This window comes from Eschrichtius robustus, chromosome 3 (genome assembly GCF_028021215.1).
Source record: "Eschrichtius robustus isolate mEscRob2 chromosome 3, mEscRob2.pri, whole genome shotgun sequence".
Lineage (NCBI taxonomy): Eukaryota > Metazoa > Chordata > Mammalia > Artiodactyla > Eschrichtiidae > Eschrichtius > Eschrichtius robustus.
Window position 1 is genome coordinate 48544914 of NC_090826.1, and position 24022 is coordinate 48568935.

Here is a 24022-nt window from a genome sequence, read left to right on the forward strand (position 1 = left end):
GACACCAAATATGTGTGATTCCCCCGGCCCTCCAACAAGCAATGCTCTGAGACACCAGCTGGCTGTCCTGCAGTGTAACGTAATTCTGACACTGTCTACCTGGCGATAGGGTCAGACCCCGCAGGTAAAGGGCTCATTCCCATTAGACTGCCCCCTCTTCAGACGCCACGTGCAGGTCCAGGTTGTTCTCACCAATTGGTTATAGATTGGAGGTGCCCACGCCCCCCTTCTCAGGTTCGATGAACTTGCTAGAGCAGCTCCCAGAACGTAGGAAAACCATTTCCTTACTAGATTACTGGTTTATTATAAAAGGATAAGACGGCAATAGCCAGATGGACGAGCTGCATAGGGTGAGGTCTGCGGGAAGGGGCATAAAGCTCTGATGCCCCCTCTGAGGAAGCCACTCTCCCAGCACCTCCACGCGGCGCCAACCCGGGTGCTCTCTGACCTCACACTTGTGGTCATTTTGTGGAGGCTTCATCATGTAGGCGTGATTGATCAGTAACTCAATCTTCAGACCATTCTCCCATTCTCAGGAGAGGGGGTGACGCTCAAAGATGCAAGCTTCTAATCATGGCTTGGTCTTCCTGGTGACCAGCGCACACCCAGGAGCCCACCTGAAGTGGCCTCATTAGAACAGATGTCACCCCAGCACCCAGGAAATTCTGAGGGATTTAAGAGCTCTGTGTCAAGAACCAGAGTCAAAGACTCTCAAGTATTACAACAAAAGATATTCCTAGTGTTCTTCTCCCCTAGGAAATTATAAGGGTTTTAGGAGCTCTGTGCCAGGAACCGGGGACAGAGACCAATATATATATGTTTCCTATTATTTCACAGGTAGCCACTAGCCACATGTGGCTTTTGAGCACTTGAAATGTGCCTGGGGTGACTGAGACACTGAGTTCTTAAATTTTATTAAAATTTAACTAATTTCAATTTAAATCTAAATAGCCACATGCGGCTAGAGGCTACTACACTGGACGGCACCAGTTCTAGAAGGACAACCTGATGTTTCCTGGGTTTTTAAGAAGCAAAAGGAGGGCTTTCAAATGGGCTGATGAGGAAAGGCCACATGGGCTAGGGGTCTTCTCTGAGCTGCCCTCTTAAAGAACAGATTCTGACTTGCAGAAGGCTTGTCCTCACTTTGGGTGATGGGGAACGGGCCATTTCTCAAAAGGAAGAGATGTGAAGCTAGGCTGAGTTAGAGCCTCTCTTCAAAGGGCCTGATTACCAAGCTAATGAGGGACCCTCAATAGGCCGCAGGGAACGCTGTTCCACGGAGGACAGGTGACGTGGGACAGTGGTTCCTGCCCCCAAAGCCAGCTGTTACATGGGGATGCTAGCTCATCTCTCCTCACCCGTCATGACCTAATGTATCACGAACATGTCAATGACACGTGTAGCTACTGTTTCCGCAGCTCAGCAGACCGTGTTCAGGGATTGTTTAGGGACATGGTTCTCATCTCGGAGTGCTTTGCCTTTATACACAGATTAGCTCAGAAGGCAGGCGGAGGCCCTCACAGGGCCCCTCAGCCATACTGCATATATGAACCACACTTCTTTAGAAGCTATTCCAATGATTGCCCTCATTTTACAAGTAGCCAAACAGATGCCAGCAGAAGCAAAGGGGACAACTCAGGGTCTCGCCTGCTCATACAAGGCTAAAGGGAGCCCAAGGATAAAAAATGGTTCTTGGGGCTGAGAGTCTTTCTCACTAACTGTGCTGATGGTTACGAGAAGGGGAAAAAAGGAGATTATAGCCCAATGACTTTAATACTAGAATTACCTTGAATCTACTAAGATACCTGCCTTCTTTGAAATATACAGCAGGAAGAAGAAGTAATTAGGTGGCTTTTTACAGCTCTCTGTAACTGCAAGGAATTAATAGGAGCGTCATGGAGAGAATTCTTTTTATGTCCTGGCATATAACTGGCTACAAAGCAGAACTAGCATTTATCCTGAATAGAGATTTCAGTGACTTCATCCCTGCCCTGTACAAACATCATCCAGCAGGCAGCAAAATGAGAGGCCAAGACAGTCAGAGCTCTTCTAATTCACACCTATGTGGAAAAAGCCCAGTGATTCCTGGCTTTGACTTCTGTTTCCTCTCTATTCTTTCTCCAGTGAAGGTTATGAAATAGGTAAGAAGAGGCATTTGGCTGAGAAAGCTGGAAATTGTCTTGCAGTAAAAAGTAAGGGTTTCTCCATGGGAAAATTAACTGCAGTTACAGAGGTGCCCTTTGTACTTACAAGGACAGAGCCACTCCACCGGCTGGCCATCCCTATGATAAACATGCTGACTGACATCTGCAGAGTGCTTTAGAGTTCAAGTTTGTTCGTTTGTTTGTTTTTAATATTTATTTATTTATCTATTTATTTATTTTTGGCTGCGTTCGGTCTTCGTTGCTGCACACGGGCTTTCTCTAGCTGCGGCGACCGGGGGCTACTCTTTGTTGTGGTGCGGGGGCTTCTCACTGCGGTGGCTTCTCTTGTTGCAGAGCATGGGCTCTAGGCGCACGGGCTTCAGTAGTTGTGGCATGTGGGCTCAGTAGTTGTGGCTTGCGGGCTCTAGAGCACAGGCTTGGGAGTTGTGGCCCATGGGCTTAGTTGCTCCGTGGCATGTGGGATCTTCTGGGACCAGGGCTCGAACCCATGTTCCCTGCATTGGCAGGCGGATTCTTAACCACTGCGCCACCAGGGAAGCCCTAGAGTTCAAGTTTTAAACACACAGTTTCACTTACATTGTATTGGAGCCTGACAACCATGCTGGGAAACAGGTGTGGGGTATGAAGATTATTCTGCCCATTTTACAGATAAAGAAATTGAGGCTCGTGGAGGTTAAATGTCCAAGATCATACAACTGGTCACTTGTAGAGCCGCACCATGAGCTTCTAGCTCAGTTCTTAAATGCTGCTCTCTTTCCACTTTTGCAGCAATTAACATTTTGTGGGGTATTTTGCAGTTTTCAAGGCATTTCTGACGTGCATAGTACAGTTCAAATCCTCAGTGCAGTGCAGTATATATCATTACTTACAAATGAAGAAACTGAGCTTCCAAAGCATTTGTGTAACCTGCCAAGATAATGCAGCTCACAAGTAGAACTAGGATTGACCCTGTATTTTCCCCTCCGATCCTTTATTGGTACCAAGCACTGGTTCTGTTTCTGAGCTGTTTTATTTGTGCTCTCACACTAAAAATCTTCCTAAAATGTTTAAGTCCATTTCCCTTCCAGCCCTAGTTACAAAAGTCTCATGAAGACCTTCCAGCCCTGGTTACAAAAGTCTCATGAAGATAGTGGGATTTTCAACACAGTGTGGGGAAAGGGGGATGAAGGGCCAGTCCTGACATGGCCTTAGCCTATCCCTGTGACCCGCAGCTCTGCTGGTTTGGTGCATCTGCAGTCAGAGCTGAGGATACAGCCTGGCACATCTCAGGAAAGTGTAGGCCAGTGACCTTCAAGGATACATAGCCAGTCAGAGGAAGAGCTGGCATTTATCTTTTGATACAAGGTATATAGGTAAATGCCTATAGGGGTGGCTAAATCCTGGATTTGACCCCTTCTCTAGCACTTTTTCCAGCTCACAAGACTGGTCTAATTACAAAACAGTTGGAGAAGAAAAATATAGGACCATGGCCAAGGTCAACAATGATTAGTCCTCATTCAAACAGACTCCTTAGTAAGTGTGTAGAGCTGCTATCACAACATCCAATGGATTTTCCTGGGGGGAAAAGGAAGTATAGATCATCCTGCAAAAAAGACTGGAAGTCTAAAGGGGCCACATTAATTCACATTTGGACAAGACACAAGCTGTAGTAAGGTACTAGCAGGTCCCAGTTGAAAGTGAAAGATTCTACCAAGGAAGCTAGCTCCATCACCTCCCTCAGCTTTGGACAGGCTGGGAGACTAACAGGGATGGAGGGAAGACAAAGCTCCTGCATCCCAGGCTCAAAAGTCAGAACAAAGACCAAAGCATGATATTAATAGGGAAAACATGTAGCAGACAGCGAGTGTGGCATGAATTTAGACTTTGGAATGAAAAAGACCCACGTTCATATCTTCCATCAGTCACCTTGGGCAAGTTTTGGAGCCTCTCTGTGACTGGATTCTTCATCTTTAAAGTGGAAATGATACCGTCAGCTCCTACTTTTTGAGCACTTACTGTATGCCAGGCACTGTCCTGGGCACTATATGTATAGGGTCTCATTTAATCCTTTCAACAACCCTGTGACGTTTGTGAGGGTTGTTATAATTATTTCCATTTCCAAGTGAATAATCTAAGTCACAGATAAATTAAATATCATGCTCCAGGTAACACAGCTGGTAATACTCCCCATGCAGGATTGTCTTGAAGATAAAATGTTAATATATGTAGGTAGATGGCATTAGTAGAAGCCCAGTAAGCGATAGGGTCAGCTAGTATTATTATTTATACTATTATAATGGCCTGCTACAATTCACTACAAGGATAAATAAAGTACTGAGCCTCTCACATCTTTGGATATTTAAACAGGTTGGATGGCTGCTGCTGGACCATTTGTCTTACCTGTATCTACATCTTTTCCAGCCACTTGATTCTCTTAAACTATTAACACACAGGGGCAGCCTCTTCCCAGACTTTTCCCAGCACCAACACGTGCTTAATCCAAACAATGCAAGATTTGTGGCATTCCTTTATTTGCGTTGATTCCAATGTGTCAGCAGATATGAATTGTAACATAAAATAATTACACTTGAAAGTGAAATGCAGGCCTAAGGATTCTGGTTGGCTATTTTTTTTAAATGCCAGCGATTTCTGAAAGACTGGATTTATTTAGTGCCTTTCCCCCCTCCTCTTGAGCACTTAGAGACCTCAGCATTTAGGAATGCTATTCTAGCCATCTTTATTACAGACTACTTTATCAATTACCATGACAATTATTCATACTATACATGAACGTACTTTATAGTTGCCACATGTGCTCCATACACAAAGTAATAAAACCTATAATGCATCTTTCTTATCGGTAAATCCTAATGGGTGATACAAGCCACAGACTCCTGAATGGGAGCCACTTAGAAGTGTGACAGAACTGAAGTAGCTTGAATTTATATACAAACAAATTAATGGAGTCTTTAATGAAGCACAAGAAGGGGGTTCCCACAAGGAAGATTAGCAATCAGGGCAGGAAGAGGCCTATTAAATCATGTTGTCCATCCCCAACCATGTGGGCTGTTCCCTATAGCAAAACCCCCTTCCAGGTTAAATTACCTGAGACTGGGATTCTGTTACAGCCCTTGGGAAACAACTGACTGCCCAATCAATCCCCCCATTCCAGTTCTTCTGGTTACATGGCAAGAGACTGGAAAAAAACAAAAAGCAAATGAAAAGTGACTGTATCCCAGGGAAAGTCTTATATCAGCCTCTTTTTTTCCCCCTTCCTTTTCTACCCTCTTTTCAGTCTTCTGAAATCATTTTTAATTTAAGACATGGCATTTCAGGTTCATTTATCTGCATCTACCTCCTCTTATTCTATCTAACTGTGTGTAGAAAGTGAAGGCAAATAAAGGCTGGCATGATGAAAAGAGTACTTTTTGGATTGAGGTTGACACCATCTGAGTTTCAATCCTGACTTGGACATTGACTACCTGTGAGATTTAGGCAGGTCACCATTCCTCTCCTAGGTTGAGTTTTCTCTATAACATTAGGATATATTAGCTTGATACTGTCATAATAGATAACTTCATTTATTCATTCACTCAACTTTTTTTTAAGTGAGCACCTACTATCTGCAAGGTGTGTGCTAGCACTGAGGACACACCGATAAATCCCATGGTTCCTGCTCTCAACGGCACATAAGGTATTACAAGGTATGCTGTCTCAACATACCCAATTATAATGCATTTTAAACATTGTGATAAAATATACATAACATAAAAACTACCATTTTAATCATTTTTAAGTATACAGTTCAGTGGAATCAAGAATATTTACACTATTGTGCAAACATCACCACCAACCATCTCCACCACCTTTTTTATCATCCCCAACTAAAACTCTGTACCTATTAAACACAGACTCCCCATTCTCCCCCACCCCCATGCCTGGCAAACACCTTTCTGCTCTCTGTGTCTATGAACTTGACTACTCTAGGAACCTTATGTAAGTGGAATCATACAATATTTGCTTTTTTGTGACTAGCTTATTTCACCTAGCATGATGTCTTCAAGGTTCATTCATGTTGTTGCATGAATCAGAATTCCCTTCTTTTTTAAGGCTGAATAATATTCCATTGTCTGTATATACCACATTTTGCTTGCCCACTCATCCACTGATAGACACTTGGGTTGCTTCCACCTTTGGTACAACACAATTTTATAAATATTGTTAACAGAAGTGGCTGGTGTGTGAAAGTATAGACAAGGGATATCCAACCTAGGTTGGTAGGTTAGGGAAGAATTTCTAAGGAAATGGTACCTGTGCTGAGAGGCCTGGAGGAGAAACTGGAGTCAGCCAAATAAAGGAAAGAGCCAAGAGAGGGTGGGTGGAAGGAAGGCAGCAGAGGAAAGTTCTAGGCAGAAAAACCAAACCAAAAGAAACCACGTGCAAAGGCCAAGAAAGAAACCACTGAAAGTGGTTCTCTTTGATCGTGGGGGTCAGCTAGGGATGATGCTGAGAGGATTTTCTCTCTTCTGAGATGATCATTTCTGTGATTCTGTTCTCCACACAGTATCTCTGTATTATACGTCTATTTCACCAACATTCCCTGTATGGATCCATTAAATATCATCTGCTGGTTTAATTAGAATGACTCTGTTTGCTTTTCTTTTCAGGTCATTACTACAGAAGCACACACGTATGAACCTGAAGTGAGGCAACCATGCCGTGATCTTGCTTATCACACTGTCATATAATTGGTTGTTTACTCAGGTGCTAGTTCATGAGCCCTGGGGAGGAAAGGGGTTTCTCTGACACGTCTTCATATCTCTGTGCCTGGGACATAGGGCACACTAGGTAAATGTTTGGTAGAAGAATTTAATTTTTACAGATGAGAGTATCAGGGAAAGAAAAATAAATGACTTCATCAAGGTGCTGATGGGAGCCCTGTTTTTTTAAGGATGCAATTTTACACTCTATAAAATAGTTAACCTTAACTCTCTCAATGATATTCATATACTAGTTTCATAAAGAGAAATACAAGCAAAGGTAGATTTGTGCAGAAAGTACTCTGAGGTTAGAGAAATGGCCTCAAGAGGTTTAAGGTGCATTCAGTTTTCTCGAAGACTTTAACCAGGCGGCAGAATATAGACACTGTGGGCGGAAAACCAAAGTGATGAGCGCCCTGGGGGTACTGGAGCTGTCCTGAAGGAGGCCACAGTCAAATCTCATTATTTCAGATCCCACTAATTCTGAATGTGGACGGAACCTGGGCTGCATCCCTTTGCTCAGTAAAACTGCTGTCCATAAATTAGATACAGTTCTTAGAACGTCAAGGGAGGAGTTTATTAATTGCTAAACATTTGGTATGTGCCAACTTTATTCGTCTCTTCTGACAAAACTAATGTACATAATCAAGGAGTACTTACTTGCAAAGAACTTCAATATGCATGCTTTCCCCCAGAATTACTGCAACAGACCTCTGCAGAAGGCCAAAGTCATCCTCATCTCCACCTCATAACTGAGAAAACGTAGGCTCAGAGTGATGGAATGACTTGGCCAAGATCGTACAGCTTTATGTGTAGGAATGAATATACAAATAAATTTTATTCTGCTTGAAAGTCAAAGATCATAAATCTTAAATTATAATAGTAAAGACTGTCAAGTTTTCTCTTCTTGGTGACGTTTATTCATACATGGAAAATCAACAATATTGCTCTAAACACTGCTCAGAGAAAGTGTATGACCGAGGGCAAAATGGTGGTCCAGACAGTTAACACCCTGACAATTGATAAGCCAAGCCTTATGAGAAATCCATTTTCAGCCAATCCTCAATGCCCTTTGACATCGTCCAGATCTGTAGGTAAAACCAATGGACCATGAGTCTCATTAGTGTAAAAGACAGACGCCACCATCATGTTGCTACCCTATGACTATCATGAGCAGATAAGGAAATTAAGACAGAGGCATTAAAACTAAAGTTTAATATCAAAAAGTTTAAAAATTTATATTTTACAATAATTGGTAATACTCCATGCTGACAAATCTGCAGGGAAACAGTATTTGTACCTCTGGTGGTACAACTTTCTAGAACATAATATGAACCCCCCCTCCCCCCCAAAAAAAGACCAAAGCATTAAAAGTATACATACTTGTTGACCCAGGAATTCTGGAACTTAACTAAAGGAAATAATCACAGATGTGTATAAAAAGATGTGTCCATAGATGCAGATACTAACAATAAGGTGCTTATTAAATTACATTACACTCATAGGCTAGAATTCTTTACAGTAATTGAAAATGATGCTATAGAAAAATATTTAATAAAAGAAAATATGTGGATAAGTAATAAAGTAGGTCACAAAGCAGCATGTATAGTATAATTTCAATTAAAAAATATATACATATTGATGTAAAGCAGACTATTGGTATATGCACCAAAAGATTGACTGGGTTTATGTTTAAGTGGTGGGATTTCAAGTAACTTCTATTTTCTTCCTTATGACTATTTTATATTTTGTAAATTTTCTATAGTAAATATATGCTACTTTTATAAATAGAAAAGGCATAAGATATAAATTAGGATTAGTCTCTGTCCATTATCACTGTGTGACTCTGGGCTGGCAATCAGACTCTCTGAGCTCCAGGTCCGTCACCAATAAAATCGCATGTGTAATACACATATTGTAAGATTAACGTGAAGATCAGTTGTAAGAAAAAAAGTGAAAGTAGTTTCCAAACTACAAAGAGATCCTCAAACATCAGCGATCCTTTTTTTTTTTTTTTTTTTTTTAATCATTGTATCCGATGAAGAAGTTTTTGTTAAGTGCTAGGGTGGTTGTATCACAGGCTAGAGACAGGCAGAAAACAATACAGGCATTAGACACTTGCCAGTACAATCTTTATTTTCAAAATTTTAAACATATAATTTCAAAACAGTCTACACATTTCTCAGAGACCATGAAAAATTCAAACCTCCATCTCCGGAGGTGCGGGCATTTTGTATTTAGATATCGAGGCCATGCTTCCGTGTAATTTCTTGCAGATTTGAAATCTCCTGATTTTCTGAATCGTTTAAGAAGTCAAATCCATCCTGCCAAGCAAATCCCTGAGCTATGTGAGTGAGGCAGCTTGAAGGAAGGATGTGTACTGGGGTGATCCCAGAAGAAATACTTGGCTGAAGCTACAAGTATAGGAGCTGCTTGCAGTTGAGATGGCTGCACGCTGCATCTGATGTGGGCTCATCAGACGGATTGAAACCCTGGGCTCGAGTCAGAACTGTGAGGTCACTGGCCTTTGTCCTCAGTGCCTGGAGCACCTCTATTCTCCTCCACCCTCCATGTTCAGGGCTCCATCCAGAATGGAGTTGGTAATACCTACATGTAGTTCACAGTGTGATCGTAAGGACTGAAGGAGACCATGCACGTAACTCACTCAGCACAGTGGATATAACACTCCTAGGTCGTCCCTCACCACCTCATCAGCTCTCCTAGGCTAACCTCCTCTCTCTCATCCTTTGCATCAAAGCATACTTGTACATGCTCCAGGCTGCAGAGTGCCCAGGCATCAAAATTCTGAGGCACAGACCCCAGGACCCTGAAAGGACTCCCACCCCTAGGGAAAGCTCCCCCTGCTGGGAGAAAGCAAGAATTTTTATCCTCCAGGAACTTACTTGCAATATTTAGTACAGACTTCAACACATAGTAGTTGCTCAATAAATGTTAGTTTCTTTCCTTCCCTTCAATTAGATATTACCTTTCCCTCATTCACATAATATATTATACTTCTTTTATAGCTGGCTGTACTTTCTATCTTATACATAGTGGGTACTTAACAATGTCTTTGGAAAATATATACGGCAATAGAAAAAAAGTGACTATATCAACATGCAAATGAGAGCATAGAAAAGGGATGAGGAAGAAGATAAAGGCAAATTAGATGGATGGGGAAAGAGAAAGGAAAATGGGGGGAAACAAATTACCTATGCATTAAGATCATTGATAACACCAGAAATTGAGATTGAATATATGATACGTAACCTTCAATATATTTTATATAATCTTCTATTCATCTAGAAGTTAAAGGAACCCTGGGAAGGGCAGATATGGCTTGAGTAAAATGGGTTGTATCACTGAAGCCCATGGCAGAGGGGATGAAGCTGCTATTTACTGTTCTCAGGGAGATAATTATTCTTAGAATTTAGATGCCACCCACAATGCCCAAAGGTCTTAGGTGGACACAGCTAGACAAGAAGGTGGATCAGAGGTCTGCCTGACTTCTACAGTGAAGGAATTCAGCACAATTCCACAAATATCTCCTGGGAACGAACCACGTACCAGAAAGTGGTAGATATAAGAGTAACCAAATAATGGACTCTGGCTTCCAATTACTCATAGTCTAGGATTTTTGTTTGTTTCTTTGTTTAAAATTCTCTCTACTTTTCATGTTTGTAAGTAATCAGGGAATGCAAATGCTTTACCAGCTTAGCATGGGTTATTCCTAATCTATAGAAAAGCAGGGAAAGGTGCAAGAAAGAAGTAGTGACCATGAGCATAAGACATAAAAATGGGAGGGCATTAGATTTATCTCACTGTTGATGCTAGAATTTTAAAAAATATATACGTATTTTTTAATTCTAGCATCAACATATATACAAGTAAATATTTGTATTTAAATGAATGAATGAATAAGGTCAGTAACTACAGCACAAAAGAACAAATGATGAAAAAGTCAGCCAGGATATCACCGAAGTGTTTTATTCCAGGTAACATCTAACCATCCATGTAAGACAGACTCACACACCAGCTTCCTTGTTGTGGCCAGCAAACCAGTGTGAAATGAAATAAATGTGGTGGACAGGGCAGCCCTCATTAACTGAGACATCTTAGCAGTTCACTGCACCTCTCTGAAACTCAGTGCCATCCTGTGTAAACCAGAGATAATACCTCTATTTGGCAAGACTGCTATAAAGCTTGGCTAGTTAATTACTGCTCATATACTCCAGAGGAGAACACAGAGCCACTAAGAGGTTCGGTGATTCATAAAAGTATGAAATGAGATGTGCGTAAGGCACTTAAGACAAGATCTGGGACAATGGTAAGTGCTACCGCTATCATCACTATTATTGTCGTTGTTGTTTTTATCATTACAGTTCGATCTGTACCTTTTTAACCGAGTGACGATACAAATTCAGACCCTCTGACAACAAACCCAGACTTCTTTGCATAACACTGGCCATCCAGGCCCCAGGTTCCACCATGCACACTTCCCCAGACAGAGTCTCTCCTCTGGCGGATTTTACCAGGCTCTCACCTTGACCTGGGCTCACCTTCTAGGAAACACATTCCTTTATTGTCCCCAGAATTATTAATGCTCCTCCACCTCGGGCCGCCACGGAGAAGTACTTGAGAGAAGCACAGAGAACCATCTTGTCAGTGCTGGGCCTAATTATAGCATCACCATTTCTACACACACAGTTCCTGTAAGGGGTGTCTTCATAAAAATAGAAGCACCTATTAAATAACCAAGGCACAGTCATGGAAAATGAGTTTTAAATTAAAATTTAAAATAAATGTGCGAGATAGGAAAACAATAAACAGTAGACCCCATATAAAGCAATCAGCCTTCTAAATAAAAGCAGAGACACCCAAACTGACAGCTCTGATTTATCACGTGTAACAGCCCCTGGAATTTGGATGAGAATTTTCAGAAGTGTCTTTTTCCATTACTCAGTTGACCCTCAAAACTACAGGAAGCTCCCAGAGCATGTTCATATCTGTGATTTACGAGGCATGTATGTCACAGGCCCTTTTTCAAGGACAAAGGAAGTACAGTGGGAAAATGCTATGACCTCGCTCTACTTTTATCTTTTTTCATAGCACTGATTACTTTCTAACAGAGTGTAGTATTGATGTATGTCTATTGTTTCTTGTCTGTCTCCCTGCATTAGAATGTAAACTCTACAAGGTAGAGTCCTTCCTTTTATTTACCAATCTCTGCACACCCCTGAGAATACTCCTTGGCACACAGTAGGTACTCAATGAACATCTGCTGAATAAATAAATGGATCAAAATTTAAGAGTAGTCCTGGTCAAGTGACTGAACCTCCCTGAGGGTCAGTCACCTCATCTGTAAAATGGGAATGATAATATGTTACTAAACAATGGACTGCAAGAATTCAATGAGAAAAAATATATGTGAAGCACTTAGCACAGTGTCTGGCAATTAGCGCTCCACAAATGGTGGAAATAACTAACACAATTCCCAGAGCTGAATATTTATCATCAAAGTTTATAAAAAAGCATGCATCCCCAAAGTCAGCCACCAAAGAGCAGGGAACAAAGGGCCCAGAGATGAAGACCAGAGATCTTCAGCAGGTGCTCACCCTGCTCTCCTACAGAGCTCGTCATGGGGTCAGAATGAGCAGATTAGAAGCTCCTCGGTAATCATCCAGACCAGAGCCAGCAGACACCAAGCTCCTTTGTCTACACATTGTCTGCAGGGGCTGTCACATAACAGTGGCCAAAGTAAGTGGTTACGGGAGACCGTAAAGCCCACTACGCTCACTATCTGGACCTTTAAGAAAAGGGCTGAGGAATGACCCCAGGGTTCAGATGAGGAGAGAGTCCCAGAGACTAGGCAGAGGAGCCATCCCCGAGGTCACACTGCACACCCAGGCGCTGCCACTTTGAGACCAGCGGCTCACACACCCCTCAGAGGCCCAAAGAGTAGCTGATAAACCTTTAGTCACAGGGCTGGTCTGCACGACAGAAACCCTCAGAGCAGTTAGATTTCCCCCCTGGAGAATAAACGCACGGTCACTTGCTTTCCAGAGGCCCTAAGTATGCCCTTGAAAAGGAGAGAGACCACACTGTGAACCGAAAAGAACACCGGTCTTATTACCCTGCCAAGCCAGAGTCAGTGCCTGGCTCTGCAATTTGTTGGATATTCAGCCTTGTGCAATTCCCTTAACCTCTCTGTGTCTCAGTTTCCTCATCTGTTTAACAGGAAAAATAATACCTTCTTAGCTGAGTTCTTAGGGGATTGAATTAAATGAGACCAAGCGTGTAAAAGCAGCTAGCCCAGAAAATAGTACCTCTTTACCTCCTTAAAGACCAAAATTGATAAAATGATTCATTAAGGGAAAGATAGTACATTTCTGAGTTTATCAAATCTGCTTGAAGACATTCGTGGTCTCACTTTCCAGGGTAATATGAATATCCATTTTTTTCCCCTGTCATGAATTATCCCCCGTCTAAATTATCTAACAGAGGCAGCTTCCTGACAGGGCCAATTTCTAAAAATATGTTGGATTTGAGCTATAAATTGATTTTTTATTGTGATAAATTAAAATCCAATATCATCCAACAAGACACTAAATATACAGAGGCCCAATTTTTTCCCTCAGATGTTCAGTCTCTTTGATGTTAAAAGGGACCTGGGGCAGCTGTCGGGCTTTGGGAGCCTGAACGTTGAAGCAAATGAGCAAAGAATATGGAGATGGTAGAGAGAGAAAGAGAAAAAGGTAATGAGGAAGGAAGGCAAAGTAAGGAAGAGGAGGAAGGGAAGAGGATGCTTTCCACTTCCTGTTTTGTGGGCATTAGAGAGTGACTCAGATTCGATGTTCAAGCCTAGGTGCTTTGCATACAATTTGCTGGGAGGTCTCAGGAGCCACTTACATTTTTTTCTTTTTTTTTTTATAACATTTATTTATTTGGCTGCGCCAGGTCTTAGTCGCACCACGCATGTGGGATCTAGTTCCCTGACCAGGGATTGAACCCAGGCCCCTTGAATTGGGAGTGCGGAGTCTTAACCACTGAGCCACTAGGGAAGTCCTTCAGGAGCCGCCTCTTCTCTTTGGCTTCTGAGTTTCTTCACTTGTAAATGAGTGGTTTAGTCAATGCCTAAGGGACCTTCAACCCCTGACATCCTAGGACCAGGGTACTCTGAATCACATATATTATTCTTTCCATGCTCACTGCCTGCATGGCAAAACTTGCATCTTTGGCTCCAATATCTAGTCCAGACAATGAGCATTTCATTTTAAGTTTACTCAGACAATGAGCATTTCATTATAAGTTTACTTATTCGTTACTTCCTGTTCCATCCTTCCCTCGCTTTTGTTCCATCTCTCCCTGACTGCCTTTCCTCCCTTCTTTCAATGTGCCATTGCATCTCTATCACATACCAGGACCTGTGTGAAACCCTGCAGATACAGCAATGGATGAGACCAGGGGCCTCGTGGAGTCTGTAGTCTGATGGAAGCATGGGTCAACTCATTCTTATACAGACAACCGTGTGCTGTGATAAAAGTGAACAGAGGACACTGTAGGAGGAATATGAAAGGATTTCTTAATTCTGAAGGGAGGACATAAGAAAGTCCATATCAGAGAGGGGATAATAGAGCTAATAATATAATATTAACACCTAGAGCTTTTTATTATACTAGGCACTATTCTAAGTCCTAGGGGATTAAATTAAATCCTCATTTAATCTTGCACCAGTCCTCAGACATAGGTACTTTGATTATCCCCATCTTACAGATGAGTAAAAGACGTACAAAGTCATTCATAAAAATTGCTTTATAACAACATAGCTGGGCAGGAACAGATCCAAGGCAGCTCCTTCCACCATGCCCACTCTCTGGTGCCAGTACCATACCAGTGAGGAGTGTGGGCTGTGGATTCAGACAGACCCAACATGAATCCTGCTCGGAGGATGAAATGCATAAAGCACTTAGTTTACTAAAGCACCTGGCTCGAGAAAGGGCTTGATAAGTGGTCATTGCCGTGCTGTGTTGCTGTTGCTACTGTTGTTGACATTACTGGACCCTGAGGTGTTCACTGAGTGAAGAAGGGCAAAGGGATATACAGAGTGGAGGGGTCTCCTTTGGCTAGTCCTGCAAGCTGGGCAGTGAATGGTCGGTACAGGAACTGGCAAGATGGTACCCCCGGCATTCTGCTCATGCACGAATGATACTCCCAGGTCTGCTACGTACAGCTGGGCAGGGGGTACATTGCATAGATCTACGGGGAGGTAGTCATCGTATAGTCACCAAAAACATGTATACTTACTGCAACCGTTTCCCAGCAAAAGTCAACCCAGGCAATGAGCCTTAAAGAAAGGGACTTTTCCCTGATTTGCACAAAGACATCCGATGGGTCGAGGGTGGCCCTAGAGTCACTGTACCTACCTCTCTGCATAGCTAGTGCAGCTTCAGGGCCACAGAATACACTGAATAATGACTCAGGCTGTAATGGACATGATTCAACCAAAACTCTTTCTTTTTTTTTTTTTTTTAAAGGATATTTATTTTACTTTTTTTTTTAAAAGGAATTCCTTTATTTTTATTTTTTACTTATTTATTTATTTATTTTTGGCTGTGTTGGGTCTTCGTTTCTGTGCGAGGGCTTTCTCTAGTTGCGGCAAGCGGGGGCCACTCTTCATCGCAGTGCGCCGGCCTCTCTTGTTGCGGAGCACAGGCTCCAGACGCGCAGGCTCAGTAGTTGTGGCTCACGGGCCTAGTTGCTCCGCGGCATGTGGGACCTTCCCAGACCAGGGCTCAAACCCGTGTCCCCTGCATTGGCAGGCAGATTCTCAACCACTGCGCCACCAGGGAAGCCCTCAACCAAAACTCTTTAGTCGTACATTCCAGGCCTCGCAATCGGGCCCTGCCAACCCTCTCAGTTTTCTCTCACTGACAGCAATCACACATCCTCCAATCCAGAATATCCAGACATCTCAACTCTTCTCCACACCTGCCCTTCTTCATGACTTTCTCATTTTAGGGCCTTAGTAAACACTCCCCATAATTCCCTTTGCCTGGATACTGGTCCTCTTATATCTCTCACTTGAAACCCTGCCCATCCTTCAAAGTTCAGCCCTTTGTTCCTAAATCATTCCATATTTCTTTTCAGATGGAAGAAATCATTTCTTCTTTTGAACTCTCATGATAATTTTATATTTTTCTCTTATCATATTGGTATTCTTGCTTTGAGTTTTTAGTTATGTACATATGTCTTGCCTCCTAGGTTGCAGGTTCCTTGAAGAAAAGGTTTCAGGCTAGTTCATCCCTATCCATCACGTAGAATATCCCTTTCACTCAATAAGCATTTGTGGAATGAATGAATGAATGAACCAATGAAAATGGCAGCATGGTCTAGACAGGGATTCTTAACCTTATCTGACCCAACACCTCCTTCTTATAAACCAATATTTTGTAATTCTTCTTTTATTATCTGGAAATGATTACATAATCTACCTGTACACATGAAGTTTAAGCAAATCAAAATATCCTACTTATAAAGGAGAAATAAAAGAAGATGATTTCTAATAAAAAATAATGTGAATTTCTACATATAAAGGCTTAGTTACAACTACAACAGAAGAACATAATGACACTGTCTTACGTTTGTGCTTTCTTATAATGAACAAATTCAGTTTTAAGAGATCATTCAACTCTTCCCTTTGTATCTGACATTTTTAAAGATGTGCCATATAAGTCCAGTTACGGTGACCATGATAGCTGCACGTGAAACTGATGGAGTAGTGCCCTGCTGGGGACTCAAATGTGAAAAGCATCACAGGGGAGTGGTTTTCCAAAGTGACGACCAACTCTCGATGAGGTTTCAACAGAACAAAGCACATCTTTCCCTCTGTTTAGCTGCATGTCTGGAAAATTCACTACTATGAATATTGTACAAAATCACTCTTTTATAGATAAAGTAGAGTTCGGTTTTAGATTCAGGTAATTATAAACAGGTTTTTCATCTACGTGAATGTGTGATAAGACATTTAAAGTCACAGGGCACAGGAAACATCTGTGTTGTGTGTGAACGTCCTGTACATTGCAGAGTGGCTAGCATCCTTGCCCCTAGTAAATTCCTGCATCACCACCCCCTTCCGCAAAAGTCGTGACCACCCAAAATGCCTACATGAAATTCCAAAGCAGCCCCTTCTGGGGATAGAACCAGTCAAGTGGAGAATCTCTGGAGTAAAAGAAACAAAACAAGCTTAGGAGTTATAAATGTGAATTTGAATTCAATTCCTGCTACTCATAGTAGCCTCGGGCAAGCCACTCACCCTACTTGTACCTTAGATGACTCTTCTGTAAAAAGGGGGTAATAAGACCTCCAAGAATTGTTGGGTGTCGAATGAGACAGAATCCACAAAAGCCTGCTATAGACGGTCCTGCTTATAGGCTAGACATCTTGTGAGAGTCCTATGTACTGTTTCAATGGCCCTCGGGATGACAGGGGTGTCCCAGGTCCCAGCATCCTGCTCTGCAACGCCTTCATCTTCCTACCTGTCTCCCTCCCTAGGACCAGTTTCCTTTGCTCCACCTCAGCTGCTCTCCCCAAGTCCACTCAAAATATCTAGTTAGAAATAAAGGAAGAACAGTCCTGTTTTTGAAGAGACATGAATAAGGTGATATCTGGTTTTCACTGAAGAATAAATTATTAAATCAGCCGTGAAATGTAAGTGCAGCCATTACAGTTAAAACATCATTACCCCTCTATTATGAGGGACAATATTCAATTCTGGGCCACTCTCCACCTCTCCCCTGCTACGCCCTAGTTTTTCTGTGTACATTTGCTGAGTCGTAATCACTAAGTCATTTTATTTTCTGTGCAATAAGTACTACTGGGCACCTACTATGTGGGCATCATGTGCTAACCAGATAGATAACAGTGATGAACAAAAAGATACAGCCTTCTTCATATGTGTGTTGATAGACGTGTTCAATAAATATTTCCTGAAGGGAAAAATGAACACACACACATATCTTTCTCCTTTAGACATTTGTGCATTTAGAAATACGTTTTTCTCTTCCCTGACTCGTTTACCTGATCCTCTCCAACTCACTCCTCCACTGCCAAGTCAGTGTGCCCTTTTCTGTGAAAACCCCTGACTATTCCAGGCAAAGCTCGGTCTCCATCCCCTGAGTACCGACAACTCCATTCACACCTGTGTCTCAGCAGCTGTCAGTTCATTTTGTGAGTCTGGTTTCACCACCAGACTGTGAACACCTCAGGGGCAAGGACACATCTTCTTCATCTTTGAATCCTCAGGAAACAGATAATCATGTGGCGTAAAACAGGCATCCAATATGCTCTTGCCTGACCATGTGTTGGTTACACTGCCAACATTCCATCCACAAGACAGTCCCAGTTGTAACTCCACCTCTTTTATCTTCACTCAGGAAAGCTCATTAAAATGAAAGTGAATAATGGTGAGAGTAAGACAGGGATAATATTGAATCTGCTCTAATACATATAAAAGGAAATCATTTATAAACTTTGATATCGCTGTGGTCTGAAATGTTTATATGCCCTCAAATTTCATATGCTGAAATTCTAACCCTCAAGGTGATGGTATTAGGAGGTGGGGCCTTTGGGAGCTTATTAGGTCATGAGGGTGGAGCCCTTATACATGGGATTAGTGCCCTTATAAAAGAGGCCCTAGTAAGCATCCTCTCCCTCTCCCCCTTGCATCATAAGAGGACACAGAAAAAGGCACCATCTATGAGGAAGTGGGCTCTCACCAGACACCAAATCCTGGGGCTATGATCCTGGACTTTCCAGCCTCTAGGACTGTGAAATAAACATTTGCTGTTTATAAGCCACCTAGTTTATAGTATTTTTGTTATAGCAGCCCAAACACACTAAGAAAGGTGTGATACATTACTAGCATTAAGTACTCTGGATGAGACTACCTGGGTTTGAATCTCAGCTCTGCCACTTGAGAGCCGTGTAATTAATTATTTGGACCTCAGTTTTCTCATCTATAAAATAGTGATGATAATAGCATTTACTTCATAGAATTGCTATAATATATTTAGAATGGTGCAAATAATAGTGCCAAATCAGTGTTGGCTAAACTAAATGAACAAGCAAAATCCATCTGTGATTGTGGCAACAAGATGTTGCATTATCTGGAAAAGTTGATACAGACCACTGCCCTCTATCCTGAGAAACAGACTCGTCTTTAGGCTCCTGCAATATTTATGATTTTTAAAACGTTATTTATTTATTTATTTTTGGCTGTGTTGGGTCTTCGTTGCCGCGTGCGGGCTTTCTCTAGTTGCGGTGAGCGGGGGCTACTCTTTGTTGCGGTGCGTGGGCTTCTCATTGCAGTGGCTTCTCTTTGTTGTGGAGCACGGGCTCTAGGCGCATGGCTTCAGTAGTTGTGGCATGCGTGCTCAGTAGCTGTGGCTCATGGGCTCTAGAGCACAGGCTCAGTAGTTGTGGTGCACGGTCTTAGTTGCTCCGCAGCATGTGTGATCTTCCCAGACCAGGGCTCAAACCCGTGTCCCCTGCATTGGCAGGCAGATTCTTAACCACTGAGCCACCAGGGAAGTCCCAATATTTCTGATTTTTTAATGGCACAAATTATAATAATTCTATGGAATAAAATTGTAAGTGGGGAGAGAGGAAAGCTAGTGAGTTTCCCTGGAAAGACGTAGGATTTGGGGTTGGAAGGTCTGATCTGAGTCTCCAGCCAAGTCAGGAACACTCCCAGAATCTCAGTTTCCTTATTTGTGAAAGAAGATGACATCACTCCTGCCTTGGTGTCCACTGGTCTGATGTGAGGACCTAGTAACATACTGACATGAAACCATTTCCACTGCGAGTGCTACTGCTCCTACTATTCCTAGTAACAATGAGTTCATTTATGACATATTCTGCATTCTCACTGATCCTTTTGACATATTAGCAATACCTAGATACCTGAACATATGAACAGCTTTTGATATTGATTTACTTCCTGCAACATACTAATAATAAAATTTACTCACATAAGGTTTGGGATCAAGAACCCTTTGAAATTCAAGACAAGGTGTAAATTGCTGCAAAGGGTCTCTTTAATTGGGATCAAAACGCTTCTGACAGCTTTTGGATTTTTAAAATTGTAGCTATTGTCACGTTCTGCTAATGTTTCTTTTCTTGGTTTTGAAAAAAATAGTGCAGCCAAGCTGGAGCAGGAATACTTTAGACATGATAAACAACTAAAATTTGTCATTCCAAATGACAAAGACCCAGTTTTTCATTTCTTTGATATGTAGGACAAAACACTTCACTTAGACTCTTATCCTGCATAATTCAGCCGGTCCCCTGCTGTGCAACGACAAAGGTCCAGTAAACTGTTCCTGCTCATAATCTCCAATGGAGGTTTTGAAAAACCTCCATTTATCTGAAGATAAATCACATCGATAGGGTTGACTTTAAGGGAGAAACAGACTATGAAACTAGTCTGGGGAATCAACTTTGGTGATTCCCCAAAGATGTGACTTTGGTCAACATCTCATCTTCTACTTGACTTCCTTCCAAAATATCCCCATAATATGACTGTTGCTTGAATCCTCCTAGGGCTGGTGAACTCCCTTGCACAGAAGGTGGTCCATCTACATGCTGAACAGCCCTGACTTGCAGGAAATTCTTCTTCCTCATAAACTGAAACTGCTTCCCAGAAACTTCTATCACCTGGTCTTGGTTCTGTCCCTTGAGTCACACAGAACAAGTCAGCTTCTTTTTCTACTAGACAACTCTTTGGAGAGATGAACGCTATTAATATGGAGTGCCTTGTTCCCACCATCCTCTCTACTTCAGGCTTAAACGTTCGATTCTCTCCACCAGTTTTCCCCAGGCTTGTGTTGAGACAAATTAACAAGCTAGGGTAGCAGAAGCCCAATGATACAGGGCCTAAGGTTAATCAAACAGAACTGGAGCAGACTAGGCCAGACAGAAAACATTTAACTCTGCCTTCATCCCGATTCTCCACTAGGAGATGACATTTTTTTTCAACAAAGCCAAATGGCTTTGAGCTGAAATAATGACTTTACTGCTGCTCTCTTTATGTCCAGATAAAGAATCAAAAAATCACATTATAAGGTTTGGTGGTATCTTTCTTTGGGGCCAGGTTAGCCACCCTTGAGTGAGGATTTAGAGAAAGGTAAAGAATATAAGCTACCTCTTCTCATTAGTTAAAGTTTGGTGATGAGAACTATATAATGGTAGGGTACATGATGGAATAGCAAAGCCAAAAACATGGCCCTAGACAAAATAAAATATCTGATACTCTGCTTTACTCCAGTCCCTTTGGTGATGTGATGTCAGTGTCATGTGATGGGCAGGCATGGACTTGGGAAGAGACTAGAGATGATGACGTATATTGGGCATATAAATCCTTGTGAAAGCATCTCTCAGTTAGGCTTGATCCACGCTCCTTGGATCCCTACCATGAAGGATGCTAAGGGGTCAATGATATCCTCCAAGTTTCTACAAGCCCAAAGCTCTCTGCCTCCTGTGTGTTACCCAGGATCCCACGTGGCCACATCTGTGTTCAGAAGTGTTGGCCCAGCATAGTTTTCAGTCCCCCAACTGCCCTGGTCCCCTCATCAGGATATACTTTGATTCGACTATATCTTTTCTAAAATGTGAGGTTCAGAACTGAGCACAGGTCTCCAAACTATAGTCTGCCCAGGAAAAGGAAAATCTTCCCTAGTTTTAGAAACCATACTTTTATTAAAGCAGAAGAGGCTTACATTAGGCTCTTAATCTTGCTGCCTTCAAGCTCCTTGACTACTGATGCTTGTGCCCTCATTCTAAACTCCCTTTACCAAGGCATCCCCAAGTAGGTCCACCTTTCCTATAACATAGAGGTCAATTGCTTTGATTTTTTTTTTTTTTAAGCAATTTTTAAAAATTTTATTTTTATTTATTTATTTATTTTTGGCTGTGTTGGGTCTTCGTTTCTGTGCGAGGGCTTTCTCTAGTTGCGGCAAGTGGGGGCCACTCTTCATCGCGGTGCACGGGCCTCTCACTATCGCGGCCTCTCTTGTTGGGAGCACAGGCTCCAGACGCGCAGGCTCAGTAGTTGTGGCTCACGGGCCTAGTTGCTCCGCGGCATGTGGGATCTTCCCGGACCAGGGCTCGAACCCGTGTCCCCTGCATTGGCAGGCAGATTCTCAACCATTGCGCCACCAGGGAAGCCCAACTGCTTTGATTTTTGACTCAGGTCGACTGGAGGCTAAATCCCAGCTTTGCCCCCTACATGCTGGATGAACATGAGAAGGTCACTAACCCTGAGAGATAACAGGCATTGTGGTTGGACTCATAAGCCAGACCGCCTAGGTTGTAATCCTGTCTCCACCACCACCTACTTCCAGCAAGTTACATATCCTTTTCTCTCCTTAATATCTTCAACTATAAAATGGAGATAACAGCACTATCTACTCATAGGGTTGTTGTAAGGATTAAATGGATTGGTACATCTAAAGGGCATACAACAATGAGTGGAACATACTATGTGCTTGATGCAGTACCTGTTATTATTACTCTCTCATAGGACCCTTGTGAGGACAAAACTGAATAATGTATGCAAAGTGACTAATATGTACCTAGTGTGTACTCAACAAACGGTAATTATTACTACTAGATTTTTTTTATTGTGGTAATATATACATAACGTAAAATTTACCATTATAACCATTTTTAAGTGCACAGTTCAGTGGCATAAATTACATTCATATTGTTGAGCAGCCATCACAGCCATCCATCACCAGCACTGCTTCCCTCTCCCCAGACTTTTAACTCTGTACTCATTAAACACTAACTCTTTGTCACCCCTCCCCCCAGGCCCAGTCAACCACCATTCTACTTTCTGTCTCTGTGAATCTGACTCCTCTAGATACCTCATTTAAGTGGACTCCTACTCAATTTGTCTATGTGTGACTGGCTTTTTTTACTTTGCATAATGTCTTCCATGTTGTAGCATAGGTCAGAACTTCCTTTTTACTGCTTAATAATATTCCATTATACACACACACACACACACACACACACACACACACACACACCATATTTTGTCTATCCATTCATCCATAGATGGACAGTTGGGTTGCTTCTACCTTTTGGCCATTGTGAGTAATGCTGCTATGAACATGGGTGTACAAATGTCTGTGCTATTATTATTCAGGAATAACTTTTCTTCAAGAAAATCCATTTTTTACTGTTAAATTATCATCCTACTACCCACTGGTATCCTAATATGAGTCAGAACAAAGGCGAGAAAATTATAATGCAAAATGACAAGGTTAGGTAACTTGGCTAGTTGAGTATTGTCTATACAGTGCTTGACAAATTACCTGTGAAGTTCAAAGGAGGCGATATAGGTGGAGCTGTGTTAGAAGCTATGTAAAGCATTGAATGAATAAACGGAAAACATGTCCATTTGACTCTTGCTCTCTGGACAAAACAGATCAAAGAACAGAACGCTTTTCTGTTTTTCCCTTACCATCAATGAACAAGGCCAACAATGCAAGGCAAGTCCTGGGGATGAAGCTGGGAGCTAACTGCTGCCGGGAGGTTGATGAAAATACAAACCACTACTTCAGTGGGTTTAACAAACAGATCAGCCCTTACATTTCCTGATCATGCAGTGATAGATTTTTTTCAAGACTGAAAACTCCATTTATTCTTTTTGATGACAGCAATTGCAAGGTGTCACAGGTTCAACTCAAGAGAGTCTGGATGCTTTGACCAAGTCAAATGACCCCTGTGCGTCTCCCTCTAGGATGCATGTCATTAAAGTTGCCAGCACACAAAGAAATTTAACTTAAACTGTCACATTACCCACCGCTCTTCAAAGCACATCAATCTCCCTACTGCATTACCAGGGCTGTGTGACACTTTTATCCCAATTACACTGTAAGAAACACAGTCACACTGTGTTGGTGCAGTCACACTGTGGCCAAGTCAGGGAAGAGCCTCCCTTTGATGGACAATCACAGTTGATCAAGTTTGTCAGTTGCTTTATCTGTTTTTATGCTTGTTTGATATCCCTGCCCAGAGAGTAGAGGCTTTTAAGGGCACATCTGTCAGTGGATT

General features: G+C 42.1%; 1 protein-coding gene across 1 annotated transcript in view; it reads right to left on the reverse strand.

Annotated features, from left to right (window-relative positions):
* DAB1 (DAB adaptor protein 1) overlaps nt 1–24022 on the reverse strand; it is a 426067-nt gene that overhangs the window by 109666 nt on the left and 292379 nt on the right. The window lies entirely within an intron of this gene.